Genomic DNA, 16,900 nt, shown 5'->3' with positions numbered 1-16,900 from the left:
AGGTCTTGACATAATTTCCAGGGGCCTTGATTGGGCTGGGAATAGGGCAGTTCCAAGCAAGTACTTAAGTAATCCACTACAGAATTACTCTCTTCCTTTGAGATACAATCCTTTAAATCTCCATTAGAATCTTTGCTATTATGGACTTTCAGCTCAAGATGGCAAAATTGACCCACTTATTTGCTTTCTTCTCTCTATGAAATAAATCAGTGAAACAAAAACAAGCAACAAAAAATGCCATAGCAAAAAGAGGGATCATTTTGTTATAAGGCCCTTCTCCTCTTATCTGTCTCTTTTCCCCACCCCCATAAACAAAGACTTTTAAAAGTTATTATTTATGGATAACTTCTCTGTTTATACTCCCCCTCACCCCAACTTCAAGTATCACTTTGGTGCTGAAATATCTCAATGTCCAGCTCCTGACCCTCATTCCAATCACCTGTTTTTCACTTCCATCTGGACATGCTACTAACACTTTAACTTAGTGTATCCAAAACATGTTCTACTCAAATAATCATATGCCTCCCATTGCTACCACCATTTCCCCAGTCTATTAGGTATGAAAAGTAGAAACTTCTTTGTATGGAGCAAGATAGATGGAAAGATGGGCCAACCAGCCATCAAATGACTTGGAGTTCTTCCTCTACCCCATCCCCACCCATCCTTATTTCCTTCTTGACCACAGTAGTTCATATCCTCAAAATTTTTTTACTGTGATTACTAGAATAGCTTCTAATTGCTGTCTCTATATCCTATTTCCTCCAATTTAAATTATCTTAAAAAGTACTGATAAATTAATCTTTATAAAGGAGTACTCTGATTGGGCCACTTCATTTCTCAAAACCTACACAGCTGTCTTACCTACTGCGGTACGTAAAAATTCCACAACCTGACATTCAAGGCCTTCTACCATGTCACCAACTTGCATTTATAGGTTCACTTCCTACTACTCTCCAAAATAGACACTATTATTTAGCCACAGTGGGCTTTTCATCGATCTCTTAAGATGCTCTGCTAATTGAGCTTTGCTCATACTTCCAACCCTTCACTATGCCTTTGAATAGTTCACATTTCCACTTGCTTGTCACCTGCATTCCTTGAGGTGTGTTTCAACTATTCTCTGCTGCATGAAACATATTCTAATTCTTCTAAATTGATGTCATGATACACATTTTAAACACTCAGTATTTTGAGTATACCTTTCTTATGGAATCTACTTCACTTTGCCTTGCATTATAGTTATCTGCCTACTTGCATTCATGTTCTAATGAAACATAAAGCTCTTAGGGGACTAACTTCTACAGTTCTTAGTGTGCTTTGCCTATCACATGTGTGTAATAAGAAGTTGATCTGCTGAGTATTGAAAGATGGGTAGCATTCAGAGAGGTGGAGAGAATGGCACAGATCTAGGTGGCGAGATAGTTAAAGATGTGATTGAAGGCTGTGGGGACAGAAAAAAAGATAACATACCTTGCATATAGTGAGAAGACCAGTGTGGATAGAGCATAAGATTTCTGAATGAAAACACTAGGAGCATATGTTAAAAAGTAAACTAGAGCCAGATCGTAACAGGCTGATTCGGGTTCACACCAGTCACTCAGGATGCAGAAATCTACTATGATGTGTTGCTGGGCATTCCATTTAAATTCTATGACAGAGGGGTGCCTGGGTGGCTCAGTCGGTTAAGCGTCTGCATTTGGATCAGGTCATGATCACAGGGTCCTGGGCTTGAGCTCCACATTGGGCTCCTCCTCAGCGGGGAGCCTGCTTCTCCCTCTCCCTCTGCCTGCCACTCTGCCTACTTGGGCTCTCTCTCTCTCTCACTCTGTCAAATAAATAAATACAATCTTTAAAAAAATAAATAAAATGTTTAAAAAAACCTCTATCTGTCTGTGACAGATTCTTCTTTGGAATTAGTCAAAACTGGGTTTCTAATATATTGAGTGAGAAATAGGCAGTCTGTGGATGTCGTTATTCTACTGTGAATCATTGTTTTTTGCTCTATCACTTGGCAGAAATAATATATAATTATCTGCCCTTTTCTTGATCTTGGATTCTTTAATCAGGACTAATGATTGGCTAAGTTGCTTGAGGTCAATACTGATTGCTCAATTTTTGATGCTTATAAACACCCTGCACTTCAGTAGCATGCCAGAGTTAAGCATAGTTAGAATAGTCTCCTGAAAGGTAAGATAACAAAAGAATATTTTTTTAAATCAAAGTAAAACAGGGCGCCTGAGTGGCTCAGTGGGTTAAGCGTCTGCCTTCAGCTCAGGTCATGATCTCAGGGTCCTGGGATTGAGCCCCACATGGGACTCCCTGCTCAGCAGGAAGTCTGCTTCTTCCTCTCCCTCTGATTCTCCTCCCCACTTGTGCTCTCTCTCTCTGTCTCAAATAAATAAAAAATTTTAAAAAAATTAAAAAAAATCAAAGTAAAACATATAAATGTTTTAGAAGAGCAAATTATGCTAAAAGGCTTATACTGAAAAACTGTAAGCCACTGTCCTTTTTTCTCCCATTTATCCAGTCCTATTTTATGGAGAAAGCCACTTTAAACTTTTCTGGTAATTATTTTCACACCTCTTAATGATAAGCTTATACTGCTAGTGATTGACTTATCAATTGTAGATTTTTTATACACTTTGTGTTATGATGGATGTTGATCTAACTCTTTTAGATCCCACTTCTCTTTCTCATCCTCCCCTGAAATAGTACTATTTTAATTAAATCAGTGATCAGTGACTCTATCATTATTATGAAAATTTCATTCACTGTGGATTTAAGTATGATTTTATTCCTTTTTCTGATTCTGTATTTTAAAAAATAAAAGCAATGTTTTTCCATATGCTTATATATACCTATTTTAAATTCCTTTCATATATTTTCACATGTCAGGTATCATATCATATAGTACATAGAAATATTTTATTTCTGGAGAACTCCATCCTGAGTTTTGCATCTTCTTTCTTCACTCTGAACTGGCTACTCTATCCAAATAGTGAATAAATTGATGTGGGTAATTAGCTATAAGAATAATTTTCAATATTAATGAATAGAAAGAAAAGTAGTTGATGAGATTGATATGATTAAAGAAAATGAATACTTATAATGAAAAATAATCCAAACTACACTTACTAGAATATAAGCTCAGAGCTTCACATTATACTTTGAGATCCTTGAAGGCAAGTTCTCTGCTATATTTTCCTTTCTATCTCCAGTTTCTGGCACAGAATAGAGCTCAAAATTCTTTATGAAATAGATGAATATGAGCAGAAAATCTGAGAGAACAAAAAAAGCTCTAACATTGAAAACTTTGAGACCTGAATCATGGAAGGCACAATTTCTTACATTCAGGACTGCTCGGGCCAACTGTGAAGAGTTGTGCTGAATTCTGAGACCTGATTTTCTTTCTCTCCAATCTGGACCTCAGGTGAACTGTAGGCAGCCAGTTGTAGATGGTGGAAAGTAGAAGACACAAAGTGGGTCCTCACTTTAGGCAGCCTGTCCCAAACTAAACACCTTACCCAGGCTCTGAGGAAAAAGAAAGGTTATCTTAGGATATTGTCCAAGTCCAATTCCTGGAATTATCTTGGCTATGTCTCAACTGTAGCATGTAGGCATGGACATGTGACTGATGCCTGCTTAGGTAAACTTCCTTGATCTCTGGGAGACCTTGGAGAGGGGTGAAAGGAGAAGACAGGATAGCATGTCATCACTTCAGCAACCACCAGGTCTTGGAAGCAGTGGGTTGAATGAAATGACCTTTGGCAAGTAGAGCAATAAGTAGACAAGGGTGAAAGGAAGAGAGGTGTATTGAACAAGTATTTTCAGCCCTCCACAGTGACCAGTGTTTCTGTAGCATCAGAGATGAGAATTTGAGAAAAGAACATTCTCATCATCACAATGTCTGAACCTTACTTCCTGCCTTCACTGTGTGGGTTTACTTTCGGGTTCTCCAATGCCAGGAGGGGAGCTCCTCCTCTTCCACTAGGTAGGAAGAAGAGCAGTGGAACTGGCTAGCTCATCTCCTAAAGGAAGTACACTTCCTTCTCCACAGGCAAAGGCACCATATCCCTGGATATAAGGATGATATATAAGGAGGTGTGAAAGGAAGAGAAGTAGATAGTATTAGCTGTTTACCATATTATCTTTGGACATAAATTTGTGCAAGTATTGATAATGAGTCATGGGCATTGGGTGGGGAACAATGTTTAAATTACATGTGCATGTGACCTCACATGTTAGCCCAGTGCTGGTGACCACAGTCTGATGTGCTTGCCCATGTGTCTCTGTGTTGGTATTTCTAATATAATTCAGTATCTTTCTGTGGGTCTGTGAATTCCAACATATGGGCACCAAACATGTGCATCCCCGTAACTGTGTGTTCACTGCTTTGCCTCATTTTCATATGATGCCCTTGGCAATCCAAGCCCAGGATAAATATCTAACTGCTGGCCCATGCCAGGAAGACTTTGGCTAAATCACTTATGACATTGCGTTAGTCCTGAAGTGTTGTTTTTGGATTATTTAGGAGACATGAATCTTAGGGACAGAAAGTTAACCTTGTGTTTGCTGGTCATGATATAGCCTGAGCAGGACTTAGTCATCCCACTAGCTATTGAAGAAGAAACTGTTTTTCTAAACTCCTGAGGGAGGCATCCCAAGAAATATACCCTTTCTAGTATTTTTCCAACCAGGCAGATGATTTAGATGGGGAAATGACTGTCTCTTTAATCTTATGACCTTGTTAGGGACAAAGTGAGGTAAGGAGATGCCCCTCACTGAACATTGGAGGAACTGGCTCTGAACCAAATGGGGAGAAATACACATGGAAGTGAGGTGATGTGGAGGAAGGGTGCCATTTGTCAAAGTCAGCTGCATCAGGATCAGTGCATAAACCATGTAGCTAATGTTACCACCAGTTAATAGAATCTGGGAGTTCCAGTGAGAATTTAGCTTATTATACACTGTCCTACTTTTTCCATTAGCTCATTACCTATTCTGTTAAATGGAATTCTACATTTCTGAAGGGAGAGATACAGGTATGCAGGAATAAGCTACTTCCTTCTTTTGAGGCAATACCATCTGTTTTTGGCAACATATGCCCACAATATGGAGGATTATCTGAGTGTTGTCAGAGAGCATCTGTATCTGTGGCTGAGGCTGATGACCATTGAGCTGAAAGGATGCCATTAGTCACTGGCTAAGGGAGCCTCTCATCAATTCTCCCGCAATGCACTAAAAACAAGTCTTCATCGTTCTCGATGTGTGTGCACAATGAAATCACTTGGGGAGCCTCACCCCGGCCCAATCAATGATATCAGAATTTCTGGGGATGGTGTCTTGGCATCAGAATTTTTAAATATGTCTTAGAAGTAGCTGTAATATGCAGCCAAGTTTGCAGAATACCTGAATTATGGAACCCCTCGGTTTGGAAACATGAACCCAGAATATTCAGGCAGGCACCTGACATTGAAAGAGGAATCAAAAGAGAGACTGTTTCCTTTGTTGATATGAGATGCTGAGTTAACTGCTCACCAGGTGACACTTTTATGCTGTTCATAGACATGTCTGAAAACTGAGCTGGGCTGGGCTGATTAGTTATTCTCTCTCAGGAATTTGAAGGGGGACACAAAAGCAGTGTTGAATGCCTGACCTGAAAGTTCAGGATAAGTTGGGCATGGGGTCATTATCATCACAGATTTATCGGGTAGTGGAGACTCAGAGGAAGTTGGTCAGGAGAGGGAAGAGGATGAAAGAGCAGCTGGAGAAGCAAAGGGGGGACACAGGCAGGGGAGGGTGACCAGTCCTCACTGATGCCTTGATTCCTTACCTTGCTGAGACATTTTCTTAGATTGCATTGCAACCAGAAGAACCCTAACTAGAACTCTGATTTAGAATCTTACATGAGAAAGATGCTGTTTCCTCTCATGTCTTCAAGCCTGGCATATACCTGTCTGTTTTGAATGTACTTCCTTTTTCTCTCTGTCACTCAAACACCTACTCCTTTTTAAAGAACAGTTTGAATGTCACTCCTGCTTGGTCCACCAGAACAAGCTAAAACCCACACTTTGCTCAATTTATTCACACTGGATTTTGTTCATATCTTTATTTATTCCTTTCTATGCTGAGTTACAATTTTCTGTTTATTTGTCTCCTCCACTAGATTTTGAGCTCTTTGAGGACAGAGGTTGTGTCTGACTTATATTTTTTACCAGTGTCTAATGCAGTTTTTGGCATATAGCAGTTGTGAATAGAGGCTTGTTAACTGAATACATTCTTAAAGATCAGGTGGGCCTGAGTTTGTGGAACTTTCTGTTTCCTCATACACTCAGAAAAGGGTTGATAAACTTAAAAATCTTTCTTGAATTCTAGATTGGAAGATTCCAAGCAATTTTTCCAGTAGTTTCTCCTTTAATATATCTACTAAAAACCTTTAGCAGGAAATTCTCCCCTTCTGTCTTTAAACATCATGCTTTCACAGAAAATTTAAAAGGGAACTAAGACATAAGAATAATAAGATTAGAGACAAACTGCAAAGATGGCAGAGTAATAGGGGGACCCTGGGCTTGCCTCATCCTTCAAACACAGATAGATCAAAAGAAAATCATTTTGAACACCTAAGAAATTGATCTGAGGATTAAGAGAACAATCTACACAATTAGAGGGAGAGAATGTGGCAGGTACAAGGTGCAGTGACATGAATTGAGGGAGAGAGAAGCTGCAGGCCATGGAGGAGAGGGAGCCCTTTTCCTAGAGAGAGTACAGAGAGAAAGAAAGAAGGGGAGAGAGAGCAGCACCTCAGGTTCATGCAAGAAAAACACTCCCCCAAACCACTGACTGGGGACTCAAGAAGAACTGACTATTGCAAGTTTTTGTTTTTTTTTTTTTAAGATTTTATTTATTTATTTGAGACCGAGAGAATGAGAGACAGAGAGCATGAGAGGGAGGAGGGTCAGAGGGAGAAGGAGACTCCCTGCCGAGCAGGGAGCCTGATGCGGGACTCGATCCCGGGACTCCAGGATCATGACCTGAGCCGAAGGCAGTCGCTTAACCAACTGAGCCACCCAGGCGCCCGACTATTGCAAGTTTTTACAAACAGTGGAGCACAAATTCTGAGGTTTTAGAAGTCCATGCCATTCGCTGGAATCAAACCTGGCAGGCAGTGGTTCTTCTGGGGAGAAGGAGGGCAGAGACCCAGGAGTAGACAGAGAACAGCATGGTGTAGGGATCCCTTGGGTCACACTGACAGAGAACGTTCCCCTTCCTGGAGTACATTTGGGAGAGGGTATATTGCCTCTCCAAGGACAAAAGACTCACTGGGTGCTACTGAGTGGCCATTCAACAGCAAGGGACAGAAGCACGCACAAAGGGCAGATAAGTTGGTTACAGCTTTTCACTGTGCTTCATCATAGACTCCAGGTACTTGTGTGGCCTTGCAACTGCTTTTCTGGAACAAAACAGCACCAGACACAGCACTGTGAGGCTGTTCTCTAGAGAAGGGGAGTGGGTCCAGGCCTTGACGGTCCTTTAAGATTTGGAATTTCGAATCCCAGCTGTGTGCCCGAGATAAAACACAGGAGAACTGTGATGCTGGGTGTGCCAATGGCCCAGGCACAGATAGGTTGAGGGCAGGGATCTGAGGGAAGCCTGGGACACAAGATGGGAGACTATTCACTTTTCTGTGAGGGTTTTCTGAACAGCATTTGGTGTGAGCTCCCCTTCTTGGGGACAAGGGTAGGGGGGTGACACCATCTTCCCCCACCCACCAGCATAGTCAGACTTCAGTGAGCAACACATCACCCCCAGTGGGGGCTGGGAAGCCGCTCATGCCAAGCCCCCCCCCCCCCCATGCCCTGCAGGGGCATCTTTAATAGCAGGTCTGACTGTGAGCCAGGGCAGTGGGCCTCTCTCCCAGATGATGAGCAAAGACACCCCCCCCATATGCATCAAGTCTACTCATTACAGAGTGCTCCAAAGTGTCAATTTCAGTTCTGGTGGATAGGACCAGGCTTCCCCTGCCCGCCTTTGGAATTGGGCTTATAGTTTTGTTTGTTTGTTTGTTTGTTTTGTTTTTTAAAGATTTTGTTTACTTATTTGAAAGAGAGAGAGAATAAGAGAGAGAGAGAGAGATCACAAGCAGGGGAAAGGGTAGAGGGAGAAGCAGACTCTCCACTGAGTAGGGAGCCCAATGTGGGACTTGATCCCAGGACTCTAGGCAGACACTTAACCAACTGAGCCACTCAGGTGCTCAGGGCTTATAGTTTTTTGCTTGTTTGTTTTTTTTCATTTCCTTTTCCCCTTTATTGATCAGACTCCCCCCCACCCCAGCTTATTTTAACAAACAAATCAAAGCACACCTAGTTAAAGGTCCAAACATTCCCCACTGCAAGCAAGGAGGAACTCTGCAGAGGACTGACCTGTGGGAAAGAGCAGCCAAAACACAACAGCTGAGTACACGCAGTATACACCAGAAACATTTCCTGAAGTGCCAGGCCCTGGGCAATACATGACCCTTTCTTAATGTAGCATTACTCTCAGGAGCAGGAAAAATAAAACATAACAAGCTTTCATAACACGCAAAAGACAGAAACCTAGAGAAAATGATGGAGGAATTCTCCCCAGAAGAAAGATCAAGAAGAAACCACAGCCAGGGATATACTCAAAACAGATATAAGCAATATATCTGAACAAGAATTTAGAACAACAGTCATAAGAATCCTAGCTGGACTTGAAAAAAAGCATAGAAGACACCAGGGAAACCCTTGCTGTAGAGATAAAAGACCTAAAAACTAGTCAGGCCGAAATAAAAAATGCTATATCTGAGATGCAAAACTGACTGGATGTAATCACAATGAGGATGGAAGAAGCAGAGGAGTGAATAAGTTATATAGAGGATAAAATTATGGAAAATAATGAAGCTGAAAAGAAGAGGGAAAGAAAACTATTAGATCATGAATATAGACTTAGGGAACTTAGTGATTCCATAAAGTGAACTAATATCCATATCATAGGAGTCCCAGAAAAGAAGAGCAGGAAGAAGGATCAGAAGGTTTATTTGAACAAATTATAGCTGAGAACTTCCCTAATCTGGGGAAGGAAACAGGCATTCAAGTCCAAGAGGCACAGAGAACTCCCCTCAAAATGAACAAAAACAGGTCAACACCAAGGCATATCATAGTGAAACTTGAAAAATGCAAATGTGAAGAGAAAATTCTGAAAACAGCCAGGGACAAAAGGTTCTTAACCTACAAGGGTAGACACATAAGATTAACAGCAGATTTGTCACAGAAACTTGGCAGGTTGGAAGAAATTGGCATGATATATGCAACGTGATAAATAGGAAAAATATGCAGCAAAAGAATATGTTATCCAGCAAGGCTGTCATTCAGAATAGAAGGAGAGATAAAAAGTTTCCAAGACAAGCTAAAGGAGTTCATGAACACTAAGACAGCTCTTCAAGAAATACTAAAGGGGACACTTTGAGAAGGAAAGAGTGACCAAAAGCAACAAAGACTAGAAAGGAACAGAGACAATCTACAGGAATAATGACTTTACAGGTAATACAAAAGAACTAAATGCATATCTATCAATAATTACTCTGAATGTAAATGGACTAAATGCTCCAATCAAAAGACTGGGTATCAGAATGGATTAAAAAAAAAAGAAAAACAAGACCCATTGATGTGTTGCTTACAAGAGACTCATTTTAGACTCAGAGACACCTCCAGATTGAAAGTGAGGGTATGGAGAACCATGTATCACGCTAATAGACATCAAAAGGAAGCTGGGGTAGCCATACTTACATTAGACAAACTAGATTTTAGACCAAAGACTATATTAAGAGAAGAAGAAGGGCACTATATCATAATAAAGGGGGTCTCTCCAACAAGAAGATCTAATAATTGTAAGTATTTATGCCCCCAACTTGGGAGCAGCCCAATATATAAATCAATTAATAACAGACTTAAAAAACACTCATTGATAATAATACAATAACAGTAGGGTACTTGAACACCCCGTGTACAGCAATGGACAGATCGTCGATGCAGAAGATCAAGAAGGAAACAATGGGTTTGAATGACACATGGGACCAGATAGACTTCCCAGATATATTCAGAGCACTTCATCCTAAAACAGCAGGATACACATTCTTTTTGAGTGCACATGGAACATTCTCCAGAACAGATCACATACTGGGTCACAAGTCAGGCCTCAACCAGTACAAAAAGACTGAGATTATGCCATGCGTATTTTCAGACCACAACGCTATGAAACTTGAAGTCAACCATAAGAAAAAAATTTGAAGGGGCGCCTGGGTGGCTCAGTCATTAAGCATCTGCCTTTGGCTTGGGTCATGATCCCAGGGTCTTGGGATTGAGCCCCACATTGGGCTCCCTGCTCAACAGGAAGCCTGCTTCTCCCTCTCCCACTTCCCCTGCTTGTGTTCCCTCGCTGTCTCTCTTTCTGTCAAATAAATAAATAAAATCTTTTAAAAAATTTGGAAAGACCACAAACACATGAAAGTTAAAGAACATCCTGCTAAAGAATGAATGGGTTAGCCAGGAAATTAAAGAAGAAATAAAAAATACATGGAAGCAAATGAAAATGAAAACATGACAGTCCAAAACCTTTGGGATGCAGCAAAGGTGATCCTAAGAGAGAAGCATATAGTAGTATAGTCCTTCCTCAAGAAGCCAGAAAAGTCTCAAATACACAACCTAACCTTACACATAAAGGAGCTGGGAAAAAAACAGCAAATAAATCCTAAATCCAGGAGAAGAAAGGAAACAATAAAGATTAGAGCAGAAATAAATGATATAGAAAGAAAAAAAAAAAACAGTAGAACAGATCAATGAAACTAGGAGATGGTTCTTTGAAAGAATTAACAAAATTGATAAACCCCTAGCCAGACTTACCAAAAAGAAAAGAGAAAGGACCCAAATAAATAAAATAATGAATGAAAGAGGAAAGATCACAACCAACATCAAAGAAATACAATTATAAGAACATATCATGAGCAATTATATGAAGTGGATAAATTCTAGAAACATATAAACTACCAAAACTGAAACAGGAAGAAATAGAAAATTTGAACAGACCCCTAACCAGCAAAAAAATTGAATCAGTAATCAAAAACCTCCCAAAAAACAAGAGTCCAGGGCCAGATGGCCTCCCAGAAGAATTTTACCAAATATTTAAAGACGAGTTAATACCTTTTCTTATGAACTGTTCCATTGACCATGACAAAGTGGGAATTATTCGTGGGCTGCAAGGGTAGTTTAATATCCACAAGGCAGTAAATGTGATACACCACATTAATAAAAGAAAGGATAAGAACGATATAATCCTCTCAATAGATGCAGAAAAAGCATTTAACAAAATACAGCATCCTTTCTTGATAAAACCCTCAAGAAAGTAGGGATAGAAGGAACATACCTCAACGTCATAAGGCCATATACAAAAGACCCACAGCTAATATCATCCTCAACAGGGAAAAACTGAAAGCTTTTCCCCTAAGGTCAGGACACGACAGGGATGTCCACTCTCACCACTGTTGTTGAACATAGTACTGGACGTCCTAGCCTCAGCAATCAGATAACAAAAAGAAATAAAAGGCATCCAAATCAGCAAGGAAGAAGTCAAACTTTCACTCTTCACAAATGACATGATATTCTACATAGAAACCTGAAAGACTCCACCAAAAAATTGCTAGAACTGATACATGAATTCAGCAAAGTCACAGGATATAAAATCAATGTACAGAAATCTGTTGCATTTCTATACACCAATAATGAAATAGCAGGAATATAAATTGAGAAATCGATACCATTTACAATTGCACCAAAAAAGCATAAGATACCTAGGAATATTCCTAACCAAGGAGGTAAAAATTTGTACTCCAAAAACTATAGAACACTCATGAAAGAAATTGAAGAAGACACAAAGAAATGGAAAACATTCCATGCTCATGGATTGGAAGAGCAAATATTGTTAAAATGTCTATACTACCCAAAGCAATCCACACATTAAATGCAATCCCTATCAAAATAACACCAGCATTTTTCACAAAGCTAGAACAAACAATTCTAAAATTTGTGTGGAACCAGAAAAGACCCCGAAGAGCCAAAGTAACGTTGAAAAGCAAAGCAAAGTGGGAAGCATTTTTGCTTTTGTTTCTCTTGCCTCTGGTGATGTGTCTAGCAAGAATTTGTTATGGCTGAGGTCAAAGAGGTTACTGCCTGTGTTCCCCTTTAAGATTTTGATGGTTTCCTGTCTCACTCCCATTCTCACCTTTCCCTACCAGCAAGCACTCTTATCTGCTCAGTGTGTTTTCTATATGTGTTCTTAGAAAACACATCATGATGTTTTGTGTGCAGATGCTTTTATTTTTTCTTTTAAAATTTTTATTTTGAGATAATAGTGTATTTACATGAATTTGTAAGAAATAGTCCAGAAGGATCCCATGTACCTTTAACCCAGTTTCCCCCAATGATAACATCTTAAAAAATTACAGTACAAATCACAACCAGGATATTGACATTCATAGTTAAGATACAGAACATTTACATTAGCAGTTGTATAAACACATGACACCTGAAGTCAAAATGGAACTACATATTGCATATCTACCCAGTCAATTATGAGTTTCTTATGACTATATCTGGAACTCCATGGGCATTATAGGAAGTTCAAATTGACATTCACATTAAAGTTCAACCTGGATATTGATTTAGATAGTTAAGATACAGAACATTTCTATCACCACAAGGATCCCTCATGTTGCTTTTGTTTAGTCATACCTACTTCCATCCTCTTCCACCCCTTCCTTAAACCCCTAGAAAACCCTAATGTGTTCTCCATTTCTGTAATTTTATCATTTCAAAAATGTTATAAAAGTGGAATCCTGTAGCATATAGCCTTTGGGAATTAGCTTTTTTTTTCATTCAGCATAATTCTCTGGAGATTCATGAAGGTTGTGTGTATTAATAGATCATTTCTTTTTCAACTGCTAAGTAGTTTTTCATAGTATTGATGTATCACCGTTCGTTTAATAATTTACACCGAAGGACATCATCTGGGTTTCCGATTTTTAGCTATTTTAAGTACAGTTACTGTAAACGTCTGTGTACACGTTTTTGTGTGAACATAAGTCTTCATTTCTCTAGGATAAATACCTAGGAATGTAACTGCTCAGTCACATAGTAGTTGCATGTTTTGTTTTTAAAGAAACTGTTAAACTGCTTTCCAATGGCTACACCATTTTACCTTCTCACCAACAATGTATGAATGATGCAGTTTCTCCACCTCCTCACTAGCATTTGGTGTTGTTACTATTTTTTTAAAGATTACTTATTTACTTATTTATTTATTTATGAGGAGTGAGGGAGAGAGAGAGAGAGACCACGAGCAAGCAGGGGGGAGGGGCAGAGGGAGAGGGAGAGAGAAAATCCCCAGCAGACTCTGAGCTGAGTGTGGCGCCTGGCACAGGGCTCAATCTCATGACCCTGAGATCATGACCTGAGCCGCAATCAAGGAGTCAGATGCTTAACTGACTGAGCCATCCAGGTGACCCTGGTGTTGTTACTATTTTAATTTTAAGCATTCTGATAGGTAAATCTATGATGGATTATATCTCACTGTGATTCTGTTTTCCCAATAGCTAATTTTGTTGATAATCTTTTCATGTGCTTTTTCTTTTGCCATTTGTATATCCTCTTATACATGAACAGTTTTCATTGACTCTTTCCTAACATATATTTCTTTTATTGCCTTTTTGTATTGGTTTAAAATTTCTAGTGCTATGTTGAATAAGTGATGAGATCAGACATACTTACCTTGTTCCCAGTCTTAGGGGCAAAGCATTCAATCTTTCACCAGTAAATGTAATGTTAGCTGTAGGATTTTTTTAAAAAGATTTTATTTATTTATTTGACACAGAGAGAGAGCACAAGCAGGGGGAGCAGTAGATGAAGAGGAAGAAGTGGGCTCCCCACTGAACAGGGAGCCTGATGCAGGGCTTGATCTCAGGACCCTGAGATCATGACCTGAGCTGAAGGCAGATGCTTAACTGACTGAGCCATCCGGGTGCCCTTGTAGGATTTTTTTTATAGCTACTCTCTATCAAGTTGAGGTAGTTGTCCTCTATTTCTCTTTTTCTGAGAATTTTTATTATAAATGAATGTTGAAGGACGCCTGGGTGGCTCAGTTGGTTAAGCGACTGCCTTCGGCTCAGGTCATGATCCTGGAGTCCCAGGATCGAGTCCCGCATCGGGCTCCCTGCTCAGCGGGGGGTCTGCTTCTCCCTCTGACCCTCCCCCCCTCATGCTCTCTCTATCTCATTCTCTCTCAAATAAATAAATAAAATCTTTAAAAAAAAATAAATGAATGTTGAATTTGTCAAAATCTTTTTCTGCACTGATTGGTATGGTCATGTGATTTTTCTTCTTTCACTTGTTAATGTGATGGATTACACTGATTGATTTTTGAATATTGGATGAGCTTGGTATTGCTGGAATAATCCCCACATGGTGATGGTGGTAATTCTTTTTACATATTGCTAAATTCTGTTTGTTAACATTCTGTTAAGGATTTCTGTGTGTATATTCAAAGACATTGGTTTGCATTTTTCTGTTTTGCACTGTCTTTATCTGGTTGTGGTATGTTTTGGCATGTTTATCCACTCATATTTTCTCGCCTATGCAAAGTCCCCTGTAAGCCCTGGTAATATTAGCTTCATAGAATGCATTGAGACAAATCCCTTTTCAATCTATTATCTGAAAGAGGTTATATAGAATTGACATTAATTCTTCTCTAGATATTTGGTAGAATTATCCAGTTAAACTACTTGGGCCTGAAGAGTTCTTTTTAGAGAGTTTTAAAATGGCTTCACCTTTCTTAATAGTAATGGGGTATTCAAATTACCTATTTCATATTGGGTGAGTTGTGCTACTTTGCGTCTTTTGAGGAAGTTTTTTTTTGGGGGGGTATAAGTTGTCAAATTTATGTGTGTAGAGTTGTTCCTACTATTTTCTTATTATCCTTTTACATGTTCAGTGTCTATAGTGTATAGTATAGTATGTATGGTCTATGTCTTCTTTCATTCCTACTGTTGGTAATTCAAGTCTCTCTTTCTCTCATTCACATTGTTAGAAATTTGCCAATTTACTGATGTTTTCAAAGAAAGCAGATTTTTGGTTTTTTCTTTTGCTTTTCTATTTTCAATTTTATCAATTTCTGCTCTTGGTTTATTATTTCCTTTGAATTTATTTTACCTTTTTCTTTTCTGGGTTTTTCAGGTGGGAGCTTAGGTTATTGATTTAAGCCTTTTCCTCTTACCTAACGTATTCATTTTTAATGCTATAAATTTTTCGCTCAACACTGCTTTAGCTATGTCTCATATCTGTTTATTTTTTTCTGTCAATTTTCTTTATTGTTCTATCTTCAGCTCACTGCTTCTTTCCTCTGTTTCTCCCATTCTGCCAATAAGCAGAATTTTTATTTTGGTTTCTTTAATTATTTTTTATTTCTAAAAAACTATTTGTTAAATAAATAAAAATTAATTAAATAAAAATATTAATTTTAGTGAAATAAATATATCTATAAATATTACTAAATTATTTAAGCAATATATTAATAAAAAATAATGAACAGAAAGAAATAGTATTTTATTTGGAGATAAGTAGGTTTATTTTTTATTTCTGAAATACTACATTTCTAACATGTCCATTTGGTTCTTCTACAGTGTTTTCCAGGTTGTGGTTGTGTTGGGGTTTTTTTGTTTTTGTTTTTGTTTTGTTTGTTTGTTTTGTTTTTTGGTTAGGGAGCTGGCACCAGTTCTTGTTCTTCGTTATAGAAAAAGGAAACTAAATCTAGTTTATTAATAGAATAGTATTCTATAACACTGCCCCATTTCCACTAGCATCTCTGGAGGGCTTTGAAAAAATAAGATTATATTTAGAGGTATAGTTGACACCATATCCATCAACAGAAGACCCTTCTGATATTTCTCCTCTAGTGTTCATCCTGAAGCAGTAACAGAATTATCTGCCTGGAAGGATATATCTTCTTTCTGGGGATGCAAAATATGAAGATATATGAGATATACAAGGTAGGTGACGCTATTGTAACAAACATCATAAAAATATGAGTGGATAAACATACCAAAAGTTTCTCATCTATGCAAAGTCCTCTGTAAGCCCAGGGCAGCTATCTTCTACATGGCTGTGGCCCAACAGTTTAGGTGCCTTTCACGTGCATTTCCATCCAGTTTCATGCCTCCTTAGTCAATGTGGTAGAAGAGTAGAACATGGAGTCTCTTAAATGTTTCCATTGCAATTGACTCATGACTATTTCTATTCTTATGTGAAAAGCTAGTCATATTACCATGCCCAAATTCAAGACAGAGAGAAGAGTGTGTGTATGTGCATGTGAGAGAGAAAGATGTGTGTGTGTGTGTGTGTGAGAGAGAGAGAGAGAGAGAGAGAGAGAATTCTAATATGCACTTTGTTAGGCAATTGTATCCATATTACAGTGCATATTACTTTTAATTTATACAACATCTTTTGTGAGGTGTTTATTATCTTCAATTTTACAGGAGTGGAGGCTCAAAGAGTTTGAATAAGTTGTAAAGTCAGAATTTGAACTCATTTAAAGCTCTCTGACTTCAACATTCATGCATTCTTTTTAATATATACAGTGATAAGGAACCTATAATGTTAAATCCAGTATCTCTATTAATTCCGACTTGTTGGAATATTTGGCATAGTTTAGGGTGATAAGAAAATAATCAAAATAAATCACACTGGATGGAGGCAATAAAATCTAATAGAAGAGTTCAGTTGAAAAAATTTTTAGTTGGCCACTCTATGCACCAGGCACCAGAGAAGCTCATAGTCTA

The 16,900-nt window shown here is 38.7% G+C and overlaps 1 protein-coding gene across 1 annotated transcript in view; it reads left to right on the top strand.

Annotated features, from left to right (window-relative positions):
• The window catches only part of LOC118021193 (olfactory receptor 6V1-like), a 114,527-nt gene that overhangs the window by 81,810 nt on the left and 15,817 nt on the right, over positions 1–16,900 (top strand). The window contains 1 exon segment of the mRNA XM_035021294.1: positions 16,019–16,111. The gene's annotated coding sequence lies outside the window, so the exon portion shown is untranslated.

This window comes from Mirounga leonina, unplaced genomic scaffold (genome assembly GCF_011800145.1).
Source record: "Mirounga leonina isolate KUSES-001 unplaced genomic scaffold, KU_Mleo_1.0 Mir_174, whole genome shotgun sequence".
Lineage (NCBI taxonomy): Eukaryota > Metazoa > Chordata > Mammalia > Carnivora > Phocidae > Mirounga > Mirounga leonina.
Note: the sequence above shows the minus strand (reverse complement) of the source record. Positions and strands in the feature narration are given on the sequence as shown.